Source organism: Phyllobates terribilis, unplaced genomic scaffold (genome assembly GCF_046119375.1).
Source record: "Phyllobates terribilis strain yellow unplaced genomic scaffold, ASM4611937v1 Scaffold_11__3_contigs__length_659146591, whole genome shotgun sequence".
Classification (NCBI taxonomy): Eukaryota; Metazoa; Chordata; class Amphibia; order Anura; family Dendrobatidae; genus Phyllobates; species Phyllobates terribilis.
The window spans coordinates 85,899,385-85,916,812 of record NW_027362771.1 but is presented as its reverse complement, the minus strand read 5'-3'; positions in this window follow the sequence as shown (position 1 = coordinate 85,916,812).

Below are 17,428 nucleotides of genomic sequence, written 5' to 3'. Positions count from 1 at the left end.
CAATCACTCAGGAAAGAGGGCCGCAGCATAGGACAGCGCTGAAGGAAGGCCTACAACCCCACCTGGCGAGGTGGATCCCAAATTGCTTCTAGGCTGCCCGGATCTCCATTACATTCTGTTACCAGTGCCCCGGTCTGCACCATCAAACATCAAGTAAAGGCATAGGAAACCACCATTCCTGTTTCGTCTGGTCATTATCTGCGCCCTCAGTCCTGCACTCCAACATCCACAATCCCCTACATAAACTGTATCGGTAGCCCTGGGGCCCCGCTCTACCTGTGGGGAGCAAATCCATCTGAGCTGCGTGACCAACGGCCCCAGGGGTCTCTTTCAGCAGCGGCGGCCACCTATAGCCGCATACCACTGGTGGCGTCACAAAACTTTTCCCCTAAATAAACTGTCCTTTTTATTGACCACCCAGGGCCCCGGACCAGGTCACGGCCCCATGACAATCCCAAGGAACTGACCGACCAGGTGGCGAGTACCCCACGGTCCTAGGGGGCGCGTCATTTTTGGCGTCACGACCAGGATTGTCGTAGCCCAGTATAACCAGGTACTGTGTGCCATAGACTTTGTTGAACTGTATAATCGCGTCATTTGACGTCAGCCAGGGTGAAGCAGGAGGCCCCGATCCGGAACTGCCGGGTAAGCAATCCCTCTCACCTGCAGAGCAGCAGACTGGTACGCCAGTAGAAACCCAGAACCTGGCTGAGGTTCACTAGGGGGGGAGGAAGATCCCCAACCAAGAAGAGGGTCCAGCAGTGGGCGCGGCCGCAGCAACTGTAATGCCTTTATCCATGCCATATATTCCAGGGGCGGCGTGGTTACCTCAGTACTCAGGGGAGTCGCACACCCTGAGAGAATTTGAGGAGAGACTGCATAGTTTGTTCGAAGTGTACCCCCTGTCTGAGAAGCAAAAAGTCATCATCCTTATAGGCCAGCTAATCGGTGCAGCCCAGTGGGAGATGAAGACCTGGCTGGGCAGGGACAAAAGAACTGTTAAGCAAATTCTGGCCATGTTGAAGAATACCTTTGACACCCGCACAGCAGCGGAGATTAAAATGAAGTTCTACGGGCTCAAACAAAGGATGCAGGACAGACCTGCAGGAGGCGCTGCGGGCCATTAAACAGGTAGACCCCGACAGTGTGCGAGACGAGGACAGATTGCTAACCGAACAGTTTATTGAGGGGTGTGATGAACCCGTAGCCGCCATCTTGGTAATGATAAATCACATCCAGGGATGGCCACACTTCAGCAGCCCCCACCCTTGGGACCTTCTGTTAAAACGTCAACTAGATAGTTTCCCCCATCCAGGCTCCAGTGAGATAAGAAGCCCCAGGGCCTACTTAACACTTGAATGCTCGGAGCTTCAAAGACTTCGAGAGGAAACACAGCCAGCAGGGGGGGGGGTGCTTCGTCCATTTGTCCCATAGGACTAGTTTCTTTGTCTGTCACAAGCATGGAGGCATAAGATATAGAAACATGAATAGTACACGCATGTTGCGTGGGATGGGCCAATAAAAAAATATCACGGCGTCCCGGAGCCATTGCGCACACAAGCCTCCGCGGTAGACGTTGGTACGTGCTCTGGAAGCCAAGATATAGCGCTGAGCCATTCCTGAGGACCGTATGGTATCATAATTGATATCAAAAGGTCGGTTACGGCGGCCCGAATCCATGGGAACCCCTGGGGGTATCCTGAGACCATCCCAGAAGAAGTTATTGGGTTCCTTAGAATTTGGGCTTCTGATCGAAGTTAGACCTGAGGGTGGAGACTGAGCCAGCTGACCTCACCAGCAGTGGGCGAGACGGGGCAGGTAAGATAGCAGGACAGACAAGAGATAAGTCAGTCTTGACCCAAGAGTGGGGTGCTGAACATCTGAACACCAGCTGAGGCCACCAAGGGGAGGAACAGTCTGACCATGCGGTGGTAGGCCTCAGCCTGTAACAAAGAACCGTGCCTGCGACCGCAGAATCCTCTCCCTGCGTCACAAGAAAATCAAGAAGCCGGTAACTGATATGCTGTGGTGATTCTGTGTGTTGTATTCCATTGTTGTATAGTTTAGCCTGACCTTATACCTGTGTATATTTAGTTGTATATCGTGTATCTAGTGTATTATTAAAATCAATTACCTCAAGTAATTGTGGGCCTGCCTTTTATTCTGCATAACGAACGCACGTCCGTGTGAGCTCGGCTCAAGCCAAAAACGCTACCCAGGGTTGGTTCCTGACCCGATATAGGCCCATTCACGGAATGGGCGTATATCTAAAATAGGGACTGGTGGCAGCATACCAACTGGGGATTGGGGAAGGCTGGTAGTGACGGTCGGAGGTTCAGATATATATATTCCTGGCGCGGCCAAGGAAGATATATATACCGCTCTCACTACAGAGGGCCCCGATACCCAGTAGGTTACAGGACAGTCTCTCTGGCGACCGCTTATCCTAGGTGCAGTTCCTTGACTGACCTGAGGCTAAGAGGGCGCTAGCGAGTTGTGCTGTGTAGTGACGTTACGGTTTAGTGACGTTGAAGGGGAACACTCTACCGTGTTCCCTGCGCTGGTTGCAGCTTCCTGGCACTACTTTCTCTAGGTGCAGTACCTTGACTGACCTGAGAGGTAAGGGGGCGCCAGAGAGCTGCACCCACCGGCCGGCTTTCATCACATTGGTGGCAGAGCGGTGGGATTGCAGAATAATAGTGTTGTGGGACCCCTACTCCCAGGCACTAAAGACTGCCAGTGATAACTTCCACTGCTGGAGTCTTAAGGTCAGCCCAACGTTAGACAGTCAGGCTAAAAGTATAACAAGGTGTGTGCAAACTCAGGGTTGCAGCGGTGTCGGTTACCAAGATGGCAGACGGCACCAGGAGCAAGACCCTGCAGGAGGCTAATGCTACGGTCCGTGTGGCAGGAGGGGAGGACATTGTTACTCATGACGAGGAGGAGTCCAGCCCGGGCACCTCAGGGAGCCAGTCCCCAGTATACGGTCCCGCAGTGGGCTGCCCACCACCTACCCAGCCCAGCCTGTCCAGATCACAAGCCCTTTTACAAGCGGCTATGGCAAGTCTCCAGTCTCATGGCGATGCCGTCTACAAAACCCTCCTGGCAGCATCAGAGAAGGCAGCGGAGGAGGAGCGCAAGGCAGCGGAGGAGGAGCGTGCAGAGCGGGCTGCGGAGCGGGCTGTGGAGCGGGCTGCGGAGCGTGAAGCTGCAGAGCGCCGGGAAGCTGCGGAGCGTGAAGCTGCAGAGCGCCGGGAGGCTGCGGAGCGTGCAGAGCGAGCTGCGGAGCGCCAGCACCGACTGGACCTGGCCCAGCGGGGGCTTCCGCTAGAGCAACCAACCCATCAGGAGACCAAGTCGTCCAAAGTCCGAGCTGAGGACTTCCCTCTACTGGAGAAGGATGGGGACCTGGACTCCTTTCTGGTGGCATTTGAACGGACCTGTCTTCAGCACCATCTGGCCCGGGATCAGTGGGCCAGATACCTGACCCCCCGTTTGAGGGGTAAGTCCCTGGATGCCTTGGGGGACTTACCTGCCGGGGAGGTACAGAACTACGACTGCATCAAGCGGGCCCTGATCCGGCAGTACAACCTCACTCCCGAGTCGTACCGCCAGAAGTTCCGGAGCCTGCTGCGTGGCCCCAAGGACACATGGACCGATCATATGCGGGCGCTGTTGAGAGCCGCAGAGCACTGGACCTCGGGTCTAGCGCTTACTACCCGCCAGGAGGTCCAGGAACTGTTCGTCACGGAGCAGTTCTTGTGGAACTGCCCAGAGGACCTCCGACAGTTCCTCCGTGACCGAAAACCAACAGGGGCTTCTGCTACAGCCGCCCTGGCAGACGAGTATGCCAATAACAGGGCGCCTGAGCTGAAGAAGTCTGCCAGCAGCACCTGGAGAGTGGGTAAGCCCAATCATGCCCCTGTTTCCCCGGCCCCTAGAACACAAGGGGTGTATCCCCCTGTTGCCCTCTCCAGGCAAGGACCAGACGTAAGACGTTGTCATCTATGCAACAAACCAGGACACTTTAGGGCTGAGTGTCCCCAGCGCCAAAAGACCCCATCCCAGTCCCAGAGAGCGCCCAATGTTTTGTGTGTGGGAGGGGATGGTGGTAGGTCCCTGGACAACATCCAACCCGTCACCATAGGCCGTTCTGCGGTCATGGGACTGCGGGACACTGGCGCTGAACAAACACTGGTACGGCCTGAGGTGGTGTCCCCCCAGGACTTGGTACCAGGAAAGACTCTTTCCGTCTCCGGGGTTGGAGGCGTGGAGCCGGCACTTCCCGTTGCCATGGTGTATTTGGACTGGGGTGCCGGGAGGGGGATGCGGGAGGTGGGAGTAACGCCAAATATTCCCGCAAATGTTTTATTAGGGACCGACTTGGGGCGTCTAGTATCGCAGTATGTACCCTCTGAACCCCCAAGTTCGGCCCCCCAAGAGTGTATTGATTTGTCTGCTGCTAATGCCAACCATGTTGTATGTAGTGTGTGTCCTGCTGAGGAGGAGGGAGTGAAACCTGAGGGTAACACCTGCACAGACACAACACAAACAGGGTTAGTGAAAGCAGGTGGGGAGTGTGGGGATGCCCGCAGAGGTGCTCAGCCGGCGTGCCGTGACCTCTTGTCCTCCGGTGAGGGAGGGGGCGGGCAGGATTCTGTAGAGGGAAGCTCAGGGATGGAGAGGGGGGCAGCTACCGGCAGTGTAGGGCTCCCAGGGGTATCCAGGCTGCTGAGTATAGGCCCACTGCAGGGGGAGGAACAGGCCATGGGGGGTGGGGGTGTCCCAAGAGAGGAGCCGCCAGGTAAGACCCCAGGGCAGGAGTTCCCCACATCCGAGATGTCCAAAGGCCTAGGAAGCCTGCCTGATCGGACGGCTTGGTCAGAAACAGAGGGGAAGCGGGCACTACCCACGGTCACAGCGGTCATAGCCGCTGTCACCAGGAGTGGGAGCGCCGGAGCCCAAGGAGCCTTGCAGAGGTCCGACGGCTTCCCCACTTCTGACCAAGTGTCTGCCGGGTTAGACAGCGGCCAGGTGACATGCCCGGAGGGGCTGATGGAGGATGTGGCAGTTTCGTCGATTCTGGCCACATCAAGTCAGGAATTTCAGGCTGCGTTGGAAGCAGACGACAGCCTGAAAGCTCTCAAGGAACAGGCGGCACAGCCTCCCATGGAGTCAGACTGCGAGCGTGTGGTCTGGGACCAGGGACGGCTGTACCGGGTAACGGTCCAGCAGGGTTCACCAGAGGCGTGGCCCAGGGACCGACAGTTAGTGGTACCCTATCCGTTCAGGGCGGAATTGTTGCGGATCGCACACGAGATTCCGATGGCCGGACACCTAGGGATCGCTAAAACCAAGGCCAGGATAGCTCAGCATTTCTACTGGCCTGGGATGGGAGCCGCGGTGGGTGCCTACTGCCGTTCGTGTGACACCTGTCAGAGGGTGGGGAAGGCGGGGCCGCTCCCCAAAGCCCCACTGGTAACTCTGCCAATCATCGAAGAGCCTTTCTCGAGGGTCGCTGTGGATCTTATTGGACCTCTGTCCACACCCAGCCACTCCGGGAAATGCTTCATACTCACGGTAGTGGACTATGCCACCCGGTACCCGGAAGCGATAGCTTTGTCGTCCATTCGGGCCGACAAGGTGGCTACCGCCTTACTGGAGATCTTCTCCAGAGTGGGTTTCCCCCAAGAAATGCTCACCGACCGAGGGACCCAGTTCATGTCGCGGCTGATGGAGTCCCTCTGTAAGCAAATGCAGGTGCAACATCTGGTGGCCAGCCCGTATCACCCACAGACTAATGGCCTGTGTGAGCGGTTCAATGGCACCTTAAAGCAGATGCTTAAGATGTTGGTCGACTCCCACGGGAGAGACTGGGAGCGTTACCTCCCACACCTCCTATTTGCTTACCGGGACGTTCCGCAGGCCTCAACGGGGTTCTCCCCCTTTGAGCTCCTGTACGGGCGACGGGTACGGGGCCCCCTGGCTCTGGTGAAGGAAGCATGGGAAGGGGATTTGGCCACCCCCGAGGTGTCGGTCATCGAGTATGTCGTGCGCCACCGGGACAGGATGATGGCCTTGGCAAAGCTGGTGCAGGACAATGTGGCCCAGGCCCAGGCCGACCAGAAGCGGTGGTACGACCAGAATGCTTGTGAGAGGACCTACCAGGTGGGTCAAAAGGTGTGGGTACTGGTCCCCGTACCACAGAACAAGCTTCAGGCAGCCTGGGAAGGTCCCTACGTCGTGCACCAGAAACTCAACGCCGTCACCTATCTGGTCACCCTGGATCACGCCCGTGGAAGGAGGAAGGCCTTCCACGTGAACATGATGAAGGCTCATCATGAGCGGGAAGCGACTGCCCACCCAGTGTGCAACCTTCCCGAGGAAGGAGAGGTAGAAACCCTCCTGGATCTGCTCACCCAAGCCAAGGCGGGTGGGTCCATCGAGGATGTGGGGGTTGGCCACCAGCTCACGGAGGACCAACGGTCGCAGCTGGGGACCACCCTGCACCCCTTCCGGGGGCTGTTCAGCAGCCTGCCCGGAAGGACTGAAATGGCTGTCCACGACGTGGACACTGGCGATCACCCGCCGATCCGGCGTTCAGCATATCGGGTCTCTTTCGAGGTGCAGGGAAACATGCGCCAAGAGATAGACGAGATGCTGAAGCTGGGGGTGATCCAGGCATCCAGCAGCGCGTGGGCCTCGCCTGTAGTCCTCGTTCCAAAAAAGGACCGAACTACACGGTTCTGCGTGGACTACCGGGGGCTCAACGCTGTAACGGCCACCGATGCGTTACCCATACCACGCATCGATGACCTGCTCGATCGGATGGCCTGGGCTAAGTACCTGACCATCATGGATCTGAGCCGGGGGTACTGGCAGATTCCTCTGACCCCCGCGGCAAGGGAACGCTCTGCCTTTATCACCCCTTTTGGACTGTACGAGTCCACAGTGATGCCATTCGGCATGAAGAATGCCCCTGCCACTTTTCAGCGGATGGTCAATACGCTGCTTGAGGGACTTGAAGGATACGCGGCTGCGTACTTGGACGATATTGCAGTCTTCAGTCCCACTTGGGAGGATCACCTAGAGCACCTGCGGCAGGTGCTCGGTCGGATCCACCGGGCAGGCTTGACCATCAAGCCGGAAAAGTGCCAGCTGGGCATGAGTGAGGTCCTCTACCTGGGTCACCGGGTAGGCGGGGGGGTTCTGAAGCCAGAACCTGGGAAAGTGGATGCCATCGCATCCTGGCCCACTCCTAGGACCAAAAAGCAGGTGATGTCCTTCTTGGGGACCGCCGGGTACTATAGGAGGTTCGTCCCACACTATAGCACCCTGGCCAAGCCCCTGACGGACCTCACCAAGAAGAAGCTGCCCGTCGCAGTCGACTGGACAGTCGCCTGCGAGACAGCTTTCGGGGCACTCAAGGCCGCCCTAAGTAGCTCCCCTGTACTGCAAGCTGCCGACTTCGACCGGCCGTTTGTGGTACAGACCGACGCCAGTGACTTTGGCCTCGGTGCTGTGCTAAGTCAGGTCAACACGACAGGCCAGGAACATCCTGTCTTGTACCTGAGCAGGAAGCTACTGCCCCGGGAGGTGGCTTACTCCACGGTGGAAAAAGAATGCCTGGCAATTGTATGGGCCCTGCAGCGTCTGCAGCCCTACTTGTACGGGAGCCATTTCACCGTGGAGACGGACCACAACCCCCTCAGCTGGTTACACACGGTCTCTGGGTCGAATGGCAGGTTGCTACGCTGGAGCCTCGCTCTCCAGCAGTACCACTTCTCCATTCGCCACAGAAGAGGCCGTGACCACGGTAATGCTGACGGGTTATCCCGGCAAGGGGAGGGTGCAGAAGGACGCACGGGGGAACACAGGAATGTGCTACCCCCTCGCGCCCTCGTATAGGGGGAGGTGTGATGAACCCGTAGCCGCCATCTTGGTAATGATAAATCACATCCAGGGATGGCCATACTTCAGCAGCCCCCACCCTTGGGACCTTCTGTTAAAACGTCAACTAGATAGTTTCCCCCATCCAGGCTCCTGTGAGATAAGAAGCCCCAGGGCCTACTTAACACTTGAATGCTCGGAGCTTCAAAGACTTCGAGAGGAAACACAGCCAGCAGGGGGGGGGTGCTTCGTCCATCTGTAACTGACCATTTGTCCCATAGGACTAGTTTCTTTGTCTGTCACAAGCATGGAGGCATAAGATATAGAAACATGAATAGTACACGCATGTTGCGTGGGATGGGCCAATAAAAAAATATCACGGCGTCCCGGAGCCATTGCGCACACAAGCCTCCGCGGTAGACGTTGGTACGTGCTCTGGAAGCCAAGATATAGCGCTGAGCCATTCCTGAGGACCGTATGGTATCATAATTGATATCAAAAGGTCGGTTACGGCGGCCCGAATCCATGGGAACCCCTGGGGGTATCCTGAGACCATCCCAGAAGAAGTTATTGGGTTCCTTAGAATTTGGGCTTCTGATCGAAGTTAGACCTGAGGGTGGAGACTGAGCCAGCTGACCTCACCAGCAGTGGGCGGGACGGGGCAGGTAAGATAGCAGGACAGACAAGAGATAAGTCAGTCTTGACCCAAGAGTGGGGTGCTGAACATCTGAGCACCAGCTGAGGCCACCAAGGGGAGGAGCAGTCTGACCATGCGGTGGTAGGCCTCAGCCTGTAACAAAGAACCGTGCCTGCGACCGCAGAATCCTCTCCCTGCGTCACAAGAAAATCAAGAAGCCGGTAACTGATATGCTGTGGTGATTCTGTGTGTTGTATTCCATTGTTGTATAGTTTAGCCTGACCTTATACCTGTGTATATTTAGTTGTATATCGTGTATCTAGTGTATTATTATAATCAATTACCTCAAGTAATTGTGGGCCTGCCTTTTATTCTGCATAACGAACGCACGTCCGTGTGAGCTCGGCTCAAGCCAAAAACGCTACCCAGGGTTGGTTCCTGACCCGATATAGGCCCATTCACGGACTGGGCGTATATCTAAAATAGGGACTGGTGGCAGCATACCAACTGGGGATTGGGGAAGGCTGGTAGTGACGGTCGGAGGTTCAGATATATATATTCCTGGCGCGGCCAAGGAAGATATATATACCGCCCTCACTACAGAGGGCCCCGATACCCAGTAGGTTACAGGACAGTCTCTCTGGCGACCGCTTATCCTAGGTGCAGTTCCTTGACTGACCTGAGGCTAAGAGGGCGCTAGCGAGTTGTGCTGTGTAGTGACGTTACGGTTTAGTGACGTTGAAGGGGAACACTCTACCGTGTTCCCTGCGCTGGTTGCAGCTTCCTGGCACTACTTTCTCTAGGTGCAGTACCTTGACTGACCTGAGAGGTAAGGGGGCGCCAGAGAGCTGCACCCACCGGCCGGCTTTCATCACAAGGGGTTCCTGTCTAACGCTCACCGGAGACAGCTGCACATTATGGCTCTGCAAAACCTTGATCTAGACTTTGCACAATTTAAAGACCGGGCCATCCGTGAGCTGCGAGGTTCAACCCCAAGTGTCACTGCACCTCTCCGGAACCCAGCTATCACATACCACCAGGAGGCGGCGTCCTTTTCCCCGGCACCTGTGGAGGCTGACGCGCAGACCCCAGACAATGACCCCTCTGCAGACCTACGCCATCAGGTCCAGGAGCTGACCAAAAGTGTGGCTACACTAACCAAAACTGTGCAGGCCATGCAAGTGTCTCCAAAGGAAAGGATCCAGCTGGCTTCCAGTCGAGATGACGTCCCGTGGCAACGGCAGAGAAGAATTCCATTGACCAAAGGGAGAGACAGCGCAAGCTATGACCAGAACGGACAATCCATCTGCTGCTGCTGTCAAAGGCGGGGCACATCGCAAGATTCTGCTATTTAAATGAGCAACCCCTGGGGTAGAGGGTCAAACCCCAAGAGTAAGACGACCAGGCCCACAAAGCTGGAGAGACAAGTCCGTGGGAGGACGACCGGTCCTGCCTGTCGTACTTGATGGCATCCCGGTGAACGCGTTACTGGACACTGGTTCCCAGGTGACAACGATGTGCCAAGGGAATGTTAGGGGAGATGAAGGAGTCTGGGGTGATCAGAGATAGTTGTAGCCCCTGGGCTGCTCCATTAGTCCTCGCTAGAAAGAAAGATGGTACAATGAGGATGTGTGTTGATTATAGGCAGATTAACCCCATTACACATAAGGACACCTACCCATTACCCAGAATTGAGTAATCATTAGCTGCACTGAGATCCGCTAACTATTTCTCCACTTTAGTTCTCACCAGTGGGTAGGTTCACGTGGCAGAGGCGGACAGAGAGAAGACCACGTTAATGACACCAATGGGCCTCTGCGAGTTCAACTGCATACCATTCGGGCTCTGCAACACCCCGGGAACATTCCAGCAGTTAATGGAGTGTTGCCTGGGACACAAAAACTTTGAAACCGTTCTGCTGTACCTGGACGATGTAATCGTCTACTCAAAGACGTACGAAGACCACCTGGAGCACCTGGCCAAGGTGTTCGAGGCCTTATCTGGTTTTGGCCTGAAAGTAAAGCAGTCCAAGTGCCACCTGTTGAATCCCAAGGTGCAGTACCTAGGCCATGTGGTAAGCGCCGAAGGTGTAGCACCAGACCCTGAAAAAGTCACCGTGATCAAGGACTGGCCAAGACCCTCCACTATCAAGGAATGTCGGCAGTTCCTCAGGCTGGTAGGCTACTACAGGAGATTCATCAAGGGTTTCACCAAGATAGCGGCACCCATGCAGGACCTCTAAGTGGGCCAGTCCAAGAAGGCCAAGAACCCGAATCCTCCATTCGTGTGGGATAAAAAAGTAGAAGAATTCTTCACTCAACTGAAGGTGGCTCTTATGGGAGACAAAGTCCTGGCCTACCCTGACTATCGCCAACCCTTTATACTCTATATGGATGGCAGCAACGTGGGATTGGGAGCGGTGCTGTCCCAGGTACAGCAAGGCAGATAGAGAGATTGCCTACGCCAGCAGGAAGCTCCGTCCCATGGAAAGGAACCCCGACAACTATAGTTCCTTTCAATGGGAGTTTCTAGCCATAGTCTGGGCTGTAACGGAGCGCTTCAAACACTACCTGGCTTTAGTGAAGTTTACAATTTTCACAAACAGTAGGTGCACTGGAGCAGAGATGGATGGCCCGGCTGTCCAAGCACGAGTTTACCATCAAGTATCAGGAGGGGCATAAAAACGCTAATGCTGATGCGCTGTCCAGGATTCCCGACTTGCCAGATGGGGGAGAAGACCCAGAAGAGCTGGAAGAGATAGAGCTACCGGCTTTCCATCGTCACGGGGTGACCCAGTGCTCCCACTGTGTGAGGAACAAGCGCTCCGCCAACAGAGAGGCCACGTTTAACCCATTGCCCCACCATGGATGGGCAGAGACGCACCGGATAGCGACCCGGCTGTCCACCTAGTAAAGGAGTTGCTGACACAAGCTGACTCGCACCCTGGTCCAGATGCTCCACAGGAAACCCAACAGTTGTGGAAGGAGAAGGGCAAGCTGTTCATCTACGAGGGAAAGCTGTGTCGGAGAAGCATCAACTCCCGGACACACAAATTGGTCTGGCAGGTGGTAGTCCCGAAGCGGGATGCGCCAATGGTCTTAGAGGTGTACCATGATGGAGCAGGACACTTCGGGTGGAAGAAGTTGGAAGTCCTGCTACGTGAGCGATTCTACTGGGTTGGCATGAGGAAAGCAATTGAGAGATGGTGTCAAGAATGTGGTCCATGCAACCTGTGACGGAAAGACCGTGATAGCCATAGGGCTCACATGCAGCCCATAGTCACCAAACAACCACTTAAACTGGTAGCCTTGGACCACGTGAAGCTAGCCCCAAGCCGGTCAGGCTATGTCTACGCTCTCACCATAGTAGACCACTACTCCCGGTTCCTGGTAGTAGTGCCAGTGAAGTATCAGACGGCTAAGACGGCAGCCAAAGCATTTCAACAACACTTTTGTCACCCACACGGTTACCCTGAATGAGTGCTTACCGACCAAGGCACAGCCTAAGAAGCAGAAGTGTTTCAGGAATTCTGTAACTTGTACGGCTGCAAGAAAATAAGGACTACGCCGTATCATTCCCAGACCAATATGTTATGCGAGTAAATGAACCAGGTAGTAATAAACCTGTTGAAGACGCTGCCCCTTGAAGAGCGTAGCCTGTGGCCAGAGAAGTTACAGGATTTGGTAGACCTATATAACCACATTCCGGTGAACTCCACCAACTGTACACCCGCCTACCTACCTGATGAAGGCAAGACCTACCTGGCAAGTTACCCATTGACTTAGACATGGGAGTTTTAACGCCTGAGACGACATCACCAGATGCAGACTGGGATATGGAGCGGCAGCAACAATACCGCAAGGTGGAAGAATGTGTAGAGAGAAATCTGTGCCAGGCGAGACAGAGGCAATAAAGAACTTATAATAAGCACGCACCTGCAGTTCCCTTGCCACCTGGAGAACAGGTTCTCAAAAGGAAGAGACGAGTTCACAAATTAGATGATCAGTGGGAGGTTGAGCCATTACACCGCTTTTGTCACGGGTGTGTTGCCACGAAGATCGTCACGAGTACACAGCCTGACTTCTCGCAGCTGACTTGTTGGTGCTTTGTGTTTTCTCGGCAGTGAAGGAGTTAATTCTCTCTCTCTCTGGGCTAGCTGAGGTCCAGCCTCGCCCAGCTGCAATCAATGCTTCGTTAGTGAGACTCCTTTATATTCCTGCAGGTCTGTTTGGGAGGTGTCGGTGAAAGCTTTTCATTCAGACTTACAGAGCGGATCGTGGTGTTTGGAGTTGCTGAGATAAGTGTATTTGAAAGTGTTATTTCCCTTTCCTCGCTTTATCATTTATCTCCTTTCCCGTTGGTGTTCCCTCTGTTGTAGTTTTGTTGAAGTTGTATGCAAGGTGGTTTTGGTTTTTCCCTTGTACTGTCTCGTTCGTCTAAATACTGTGTGTGGGCATATTATTGCTGGTTCCCTATTGTTGTGATCGGGGTCCTTCTCAGGACTAGATTACTGTGGTGCAGGGATCCTCAGGAGGTAGGGGTTACGCTGGCGGCCTGGACCTCTGTACCTTTAACAGTACCTCCAGGATGAGGGATTAGTCAGGGCCCCAGCTTAGGGTCAGCTTAGGCCCCCTACCTCCAGTATTCTGTGACAGTGTGACATTTTCACCGACCATCTTAGTTTTTCTCCAGCTACCATGGATCCAGTAGCCGGTCTAGCTCAGCAGTTGCAGAGTTTGTCCATGGGGCTGGCGGACGTTAGGTCCAAGGTTTTGCATCCTCTGGAGCAAGCCGGACCAGAACCTAAAGTAGCTCTCCCTGACAGGTTCACTGGGGGGCGGGACAAGTTTTTTGTTTTCTGGGAGGCATGCAAATTGTACTTTCGGCTGCGGCCTCGGTCATCGGGCAGTGAAGAACAAAGGGTGGGAATTGTCATCTCGCTCCTACAAGGGGACCCACAATCTTGGGCGTTCTCTCTTCCCCCTAGCTCCCCAGTTCTCCAGTCAGTGGATAGGTTTTTCGCTGCTTTGGGACTCGTGTATGATGACCCAGATCGGATCTCCCTTGCTGAGTCTAAGTTACGTAGGATTCAGCAGGGAGATCGTCCGGCGGAGGAATTCTGTTCGGAGTTCCGTAGGTGGGCCACGGACACCCAGTGGAATGACCCGGCTCTTAGGAGCCAGTTTTGTCATGGTTTATCCGACAAATTACAGGATGTGTTGGCACAGTATGACTCTCCCGCGTCACTGGAAGCCGCTATGGCCCTTGCTATTCGCGTTGACAGACGGCTTCGGGAGAGGTGCGGGATAACTCTACCCCCTGTAATGTCTCCACCTCTTACAAGGTCCCCTCATATGGTGGTTCCCCTGGTCAGTCCGGAGGAGCCTATGCAATTAGGAGGGACATCATTTCGGGGAAGGGGACCGGTGGTGCGCCATAAGACAGGAAGGTGTTTCCTCTGCGGGAAAAAGGGACATTTTATTGGGGGGTGTCCATCCCGCCCCTTGCTGAGTAAAGAGTCGTCGAAAAAACTGTTGATCCCAGGTTGTGTGGTGGACGGCAATCTGGGAGTAGGTATTTCGTCCCTAGGTTCGTCTCAGTTTCTCGTACCGGCGGAGGTGGTGGTGGGTACGAGAACTGAGAGGATATCTGTTCTTCTGGATAGTGGGGCCGGGGCTAATCTGGTTGATGCTCGGTTTGCCCGGGTTCAAGGTATGCGATTGAGTGAGTTGGCTAAACCCATCCCCATATTCTCGATCGATGCCAGGCCTCTCGGTCAGGGAAGTTTTTTGCAAGCTGTGCATGGCGTAAAACTTCAAGTGGGGGCAATACATAAAGAACTGTTGTCTTGCTATGTGTTGGAGGGTCTTCCCACTCCTATAGTGTTGGGCCTTCCTTGGTTAGCTAAGCATAACCCTGTTATTAATTGGCAAACCAGAGAGATAAGCCAATGGAGTAAATTCTGTAATAAAAACTGCATGAACACGGTCATCGGTGCGGTTACTCCTTGGGTCTTACCTCCATTTCTGGCAGACTTTGAGGATGTATTCTCGGAGAATGGGTGTCAGGAACTACCTCCTCATCGCGAGTATGACTGTTCTGTAAAACTGCTCCCTGAGGCCAAGTTACCTAAAGCTAGGTTGTATAACCTTTCTGGTCCTGAGAGGCAGGCCATGAAGGATTATATTTCTGAAAGTCTGGCTAAGGGGCATATTAGACCTTCATCTTCACCGGTGGCCGCGGGGTTCTTCTTTGTTAAGAAGAAAGATGGAGGCCTACGCCCTTGCCTGGATTTCCGTGAACTTAATCGGATTACGGTCCGAGATCCGTATCCGCTCCCACTTATTCCCGATCTCTTTAATCAGATCGTGGGCGCCAAATGGTTCTCTAAGTTGGATCTCAGGGGGGCGTACAATTTGATTAGGATGAAGGAGGGGGATGAGTGGAAGACGGCTTTTAACACTCCGGAGGGGCATTATGAGAACCTTGTCATGCCATTCGGTCTGACTAATGCCCCGGCGGTGTTTCAACACTTTGTTAATGATATTTTTCGCCACCTGGTGGGACAGTTTGTTGTCATATATCTGGATGATATCTTAATTTACTCGCCGGATCTGGTGTCTCATCAGGAGCACGTTAGACAGGTGTTACAGATCTTGCGGGATAATAAACTGTATGCCAAGTGGGAAAAGTGTGTGTTCGCCGTACAGGAACTCCAGTTTTTAGGCTTCCTGGTTTCTGCGTCCGGTTTTCGTATGGACCCTGGGAAAGTGCGGGCAGTTCTTGAGTGGGATCGGCCGGAGAATCTTAAGGCACTACAACGTTTCCTGGGGTTTGCTAACTATTACCGGAAGTTCATTCGTAATTTCTCGTCTGTGGTTAAGCCTCTCACAGACATGACTAAAAAGGGGACGGATTTTTCTAGGTGGTCTGACAAGGCTTGTCAAGCATTCTCCTCCTTGAAAAAATGTTTTGCCTCGGCACCCATACTCATTCAACCTGATGCGTCTCAGCCATTCTTTGTAGAGGTAGACGCTTCCGAGGTAGGGGTGGGAGCAGTATTGTCACAGGGTTCGTCCCCTGGTAAGTGGCATCCGTGCGCCTTTTTCTCTAAAAAATTGTCGTCCGCTGAGAGGAATTACGATGTCGGCAATAGGGAACTCCTGGCCATTAAGTTAGCTTTTGAGGAGTGGCGCCATTTTTTGGAGGGGGCAGTTCATCCGGTCACCGTCATCACCGATCACAAGAACCTGCTATATCTGGAGTCCGCTAAACGTCTGAATCCCAGACAAGCTAGGTGGTCATTGTTTTTTACCAGGTTTAATTTCGTCGTTACATATCGTCCTGGGTCTAAAAATGTAAAGGCGGATGCCTTATCTCGTAGTTTCCCTGGGGCCGGGAATACGGACGACCCGATTCCTGTTCTTCAGGAGGGGGTGGTGGTTTCGGCAGTATGCTCTGAGCTGGAGGAGGAGATATTGGAGGCTCAGGGAGACGCCCCTGTTGGACCTCCGGGGAGACTGTTCGTTCCAGATCAGTTGCGACAAAAGGTGATCGAGGCACACCATAACTCAGTTTTTGCAGGACACCCGGGGAGTAAAGCAACTGTGGATCTCCTCTCGCGTCGGTTTTGGTGGCCTAACTTACATAAAGAGGTGGTAACTTTTGTCGCGTCCTGTGGGGTTTGTGCGCGCTCTAAGACCTCACATACCCGTCCGTCTGGGGCCCTCTTACCTTTGAAGATCCCGGAGCGTCCTTGGACTCATCTGTCTATGGACTTTATTACGGACCTCCCTCCGTCTTCGGGTAAAACGGTCATACTCGTTGTAGTGGACAGGTTCAGCAAGATGGCACATTTTATCGCTCTTCCGGCTCTCCCTAATGCTAAAACTCTTGCGCAGGTGTTCATTGGGGAGATTGTGAGGCTTCACGGGGTACCCTCCGAGGTGGTGTCTGATCGGGGGTCTCAGTTTGTGTCCAAGTTCTGGAAGGCGTTTTGTGCATGGCGGGGGATGCATTTGTCATTCTCGTCGGCTTTTCATCCTCAGACCAATGGTCAGACGGAACGTATGAACCAGAGCTTGGAGACATATCTTCGGTGTTTTGTGTCAGAGAACCAGGAGGACTGGGCTTCTTTCCTACCTCTGGCAGAGTTTGCTCTCAATAATAGGCGAAGCGAGTCCACTGGTAAGTCCCCGTTTTTTGGGGCATATGGTTTTCACCCCCAGTTTTGTACTTTCAGTAGGGGGGGCTCTTCGGGGGTTCCGGAGGAGGAACGATTTTCCTCATCTCTCGCTTCAGTATGGAGAGGGGTGCTGAAGAATCTGAATACTATGGGGAACCGATACAAACGTATGGCTGATAGGAGGAGAGTGTCTGGTCCGGACCTAAGTGTGAACGATCAGGTATGGTTGTCTACCAGGAATATTAAACTTAAGGTTCCCTCCTGGAAACTGGGTCCCAGGTTCATCGGGCCGTACAGAATCAGTTCTGTTATTAATCCGGTGGCATTCCGTCTTGACCTCCCCCCTACGTTTAAAATTCACAACGTGTTTCACAGATCATTGCTTAAGAGGTATGTGGCGCCGGTGGTACCGTCACCTTTACCTCCCCCTCCTGTGGTTGTCAATGGTAACTTGGAGTTCCAGGTATCGAGGGTCATTGATTCACGCTTTAATCGCCGGTCCCTTCAGTACTTGGTTCATTGGAAGGGGTATGGTCCTGAGGAGAGGATGTGGGTTCCTGCGTCGGATATTAACGCAGACCGATTAGTTCGGGCCTTCCACACGACTCACCCGGATAAACCTGGCCCTGAGGGTCCGGAGGCCCCTCGTAGAAGGGGGGGTACTGTCACGGGTGTGTTGCCACGAAGATCGTCACGAGTACACAGCCTGACTTCTC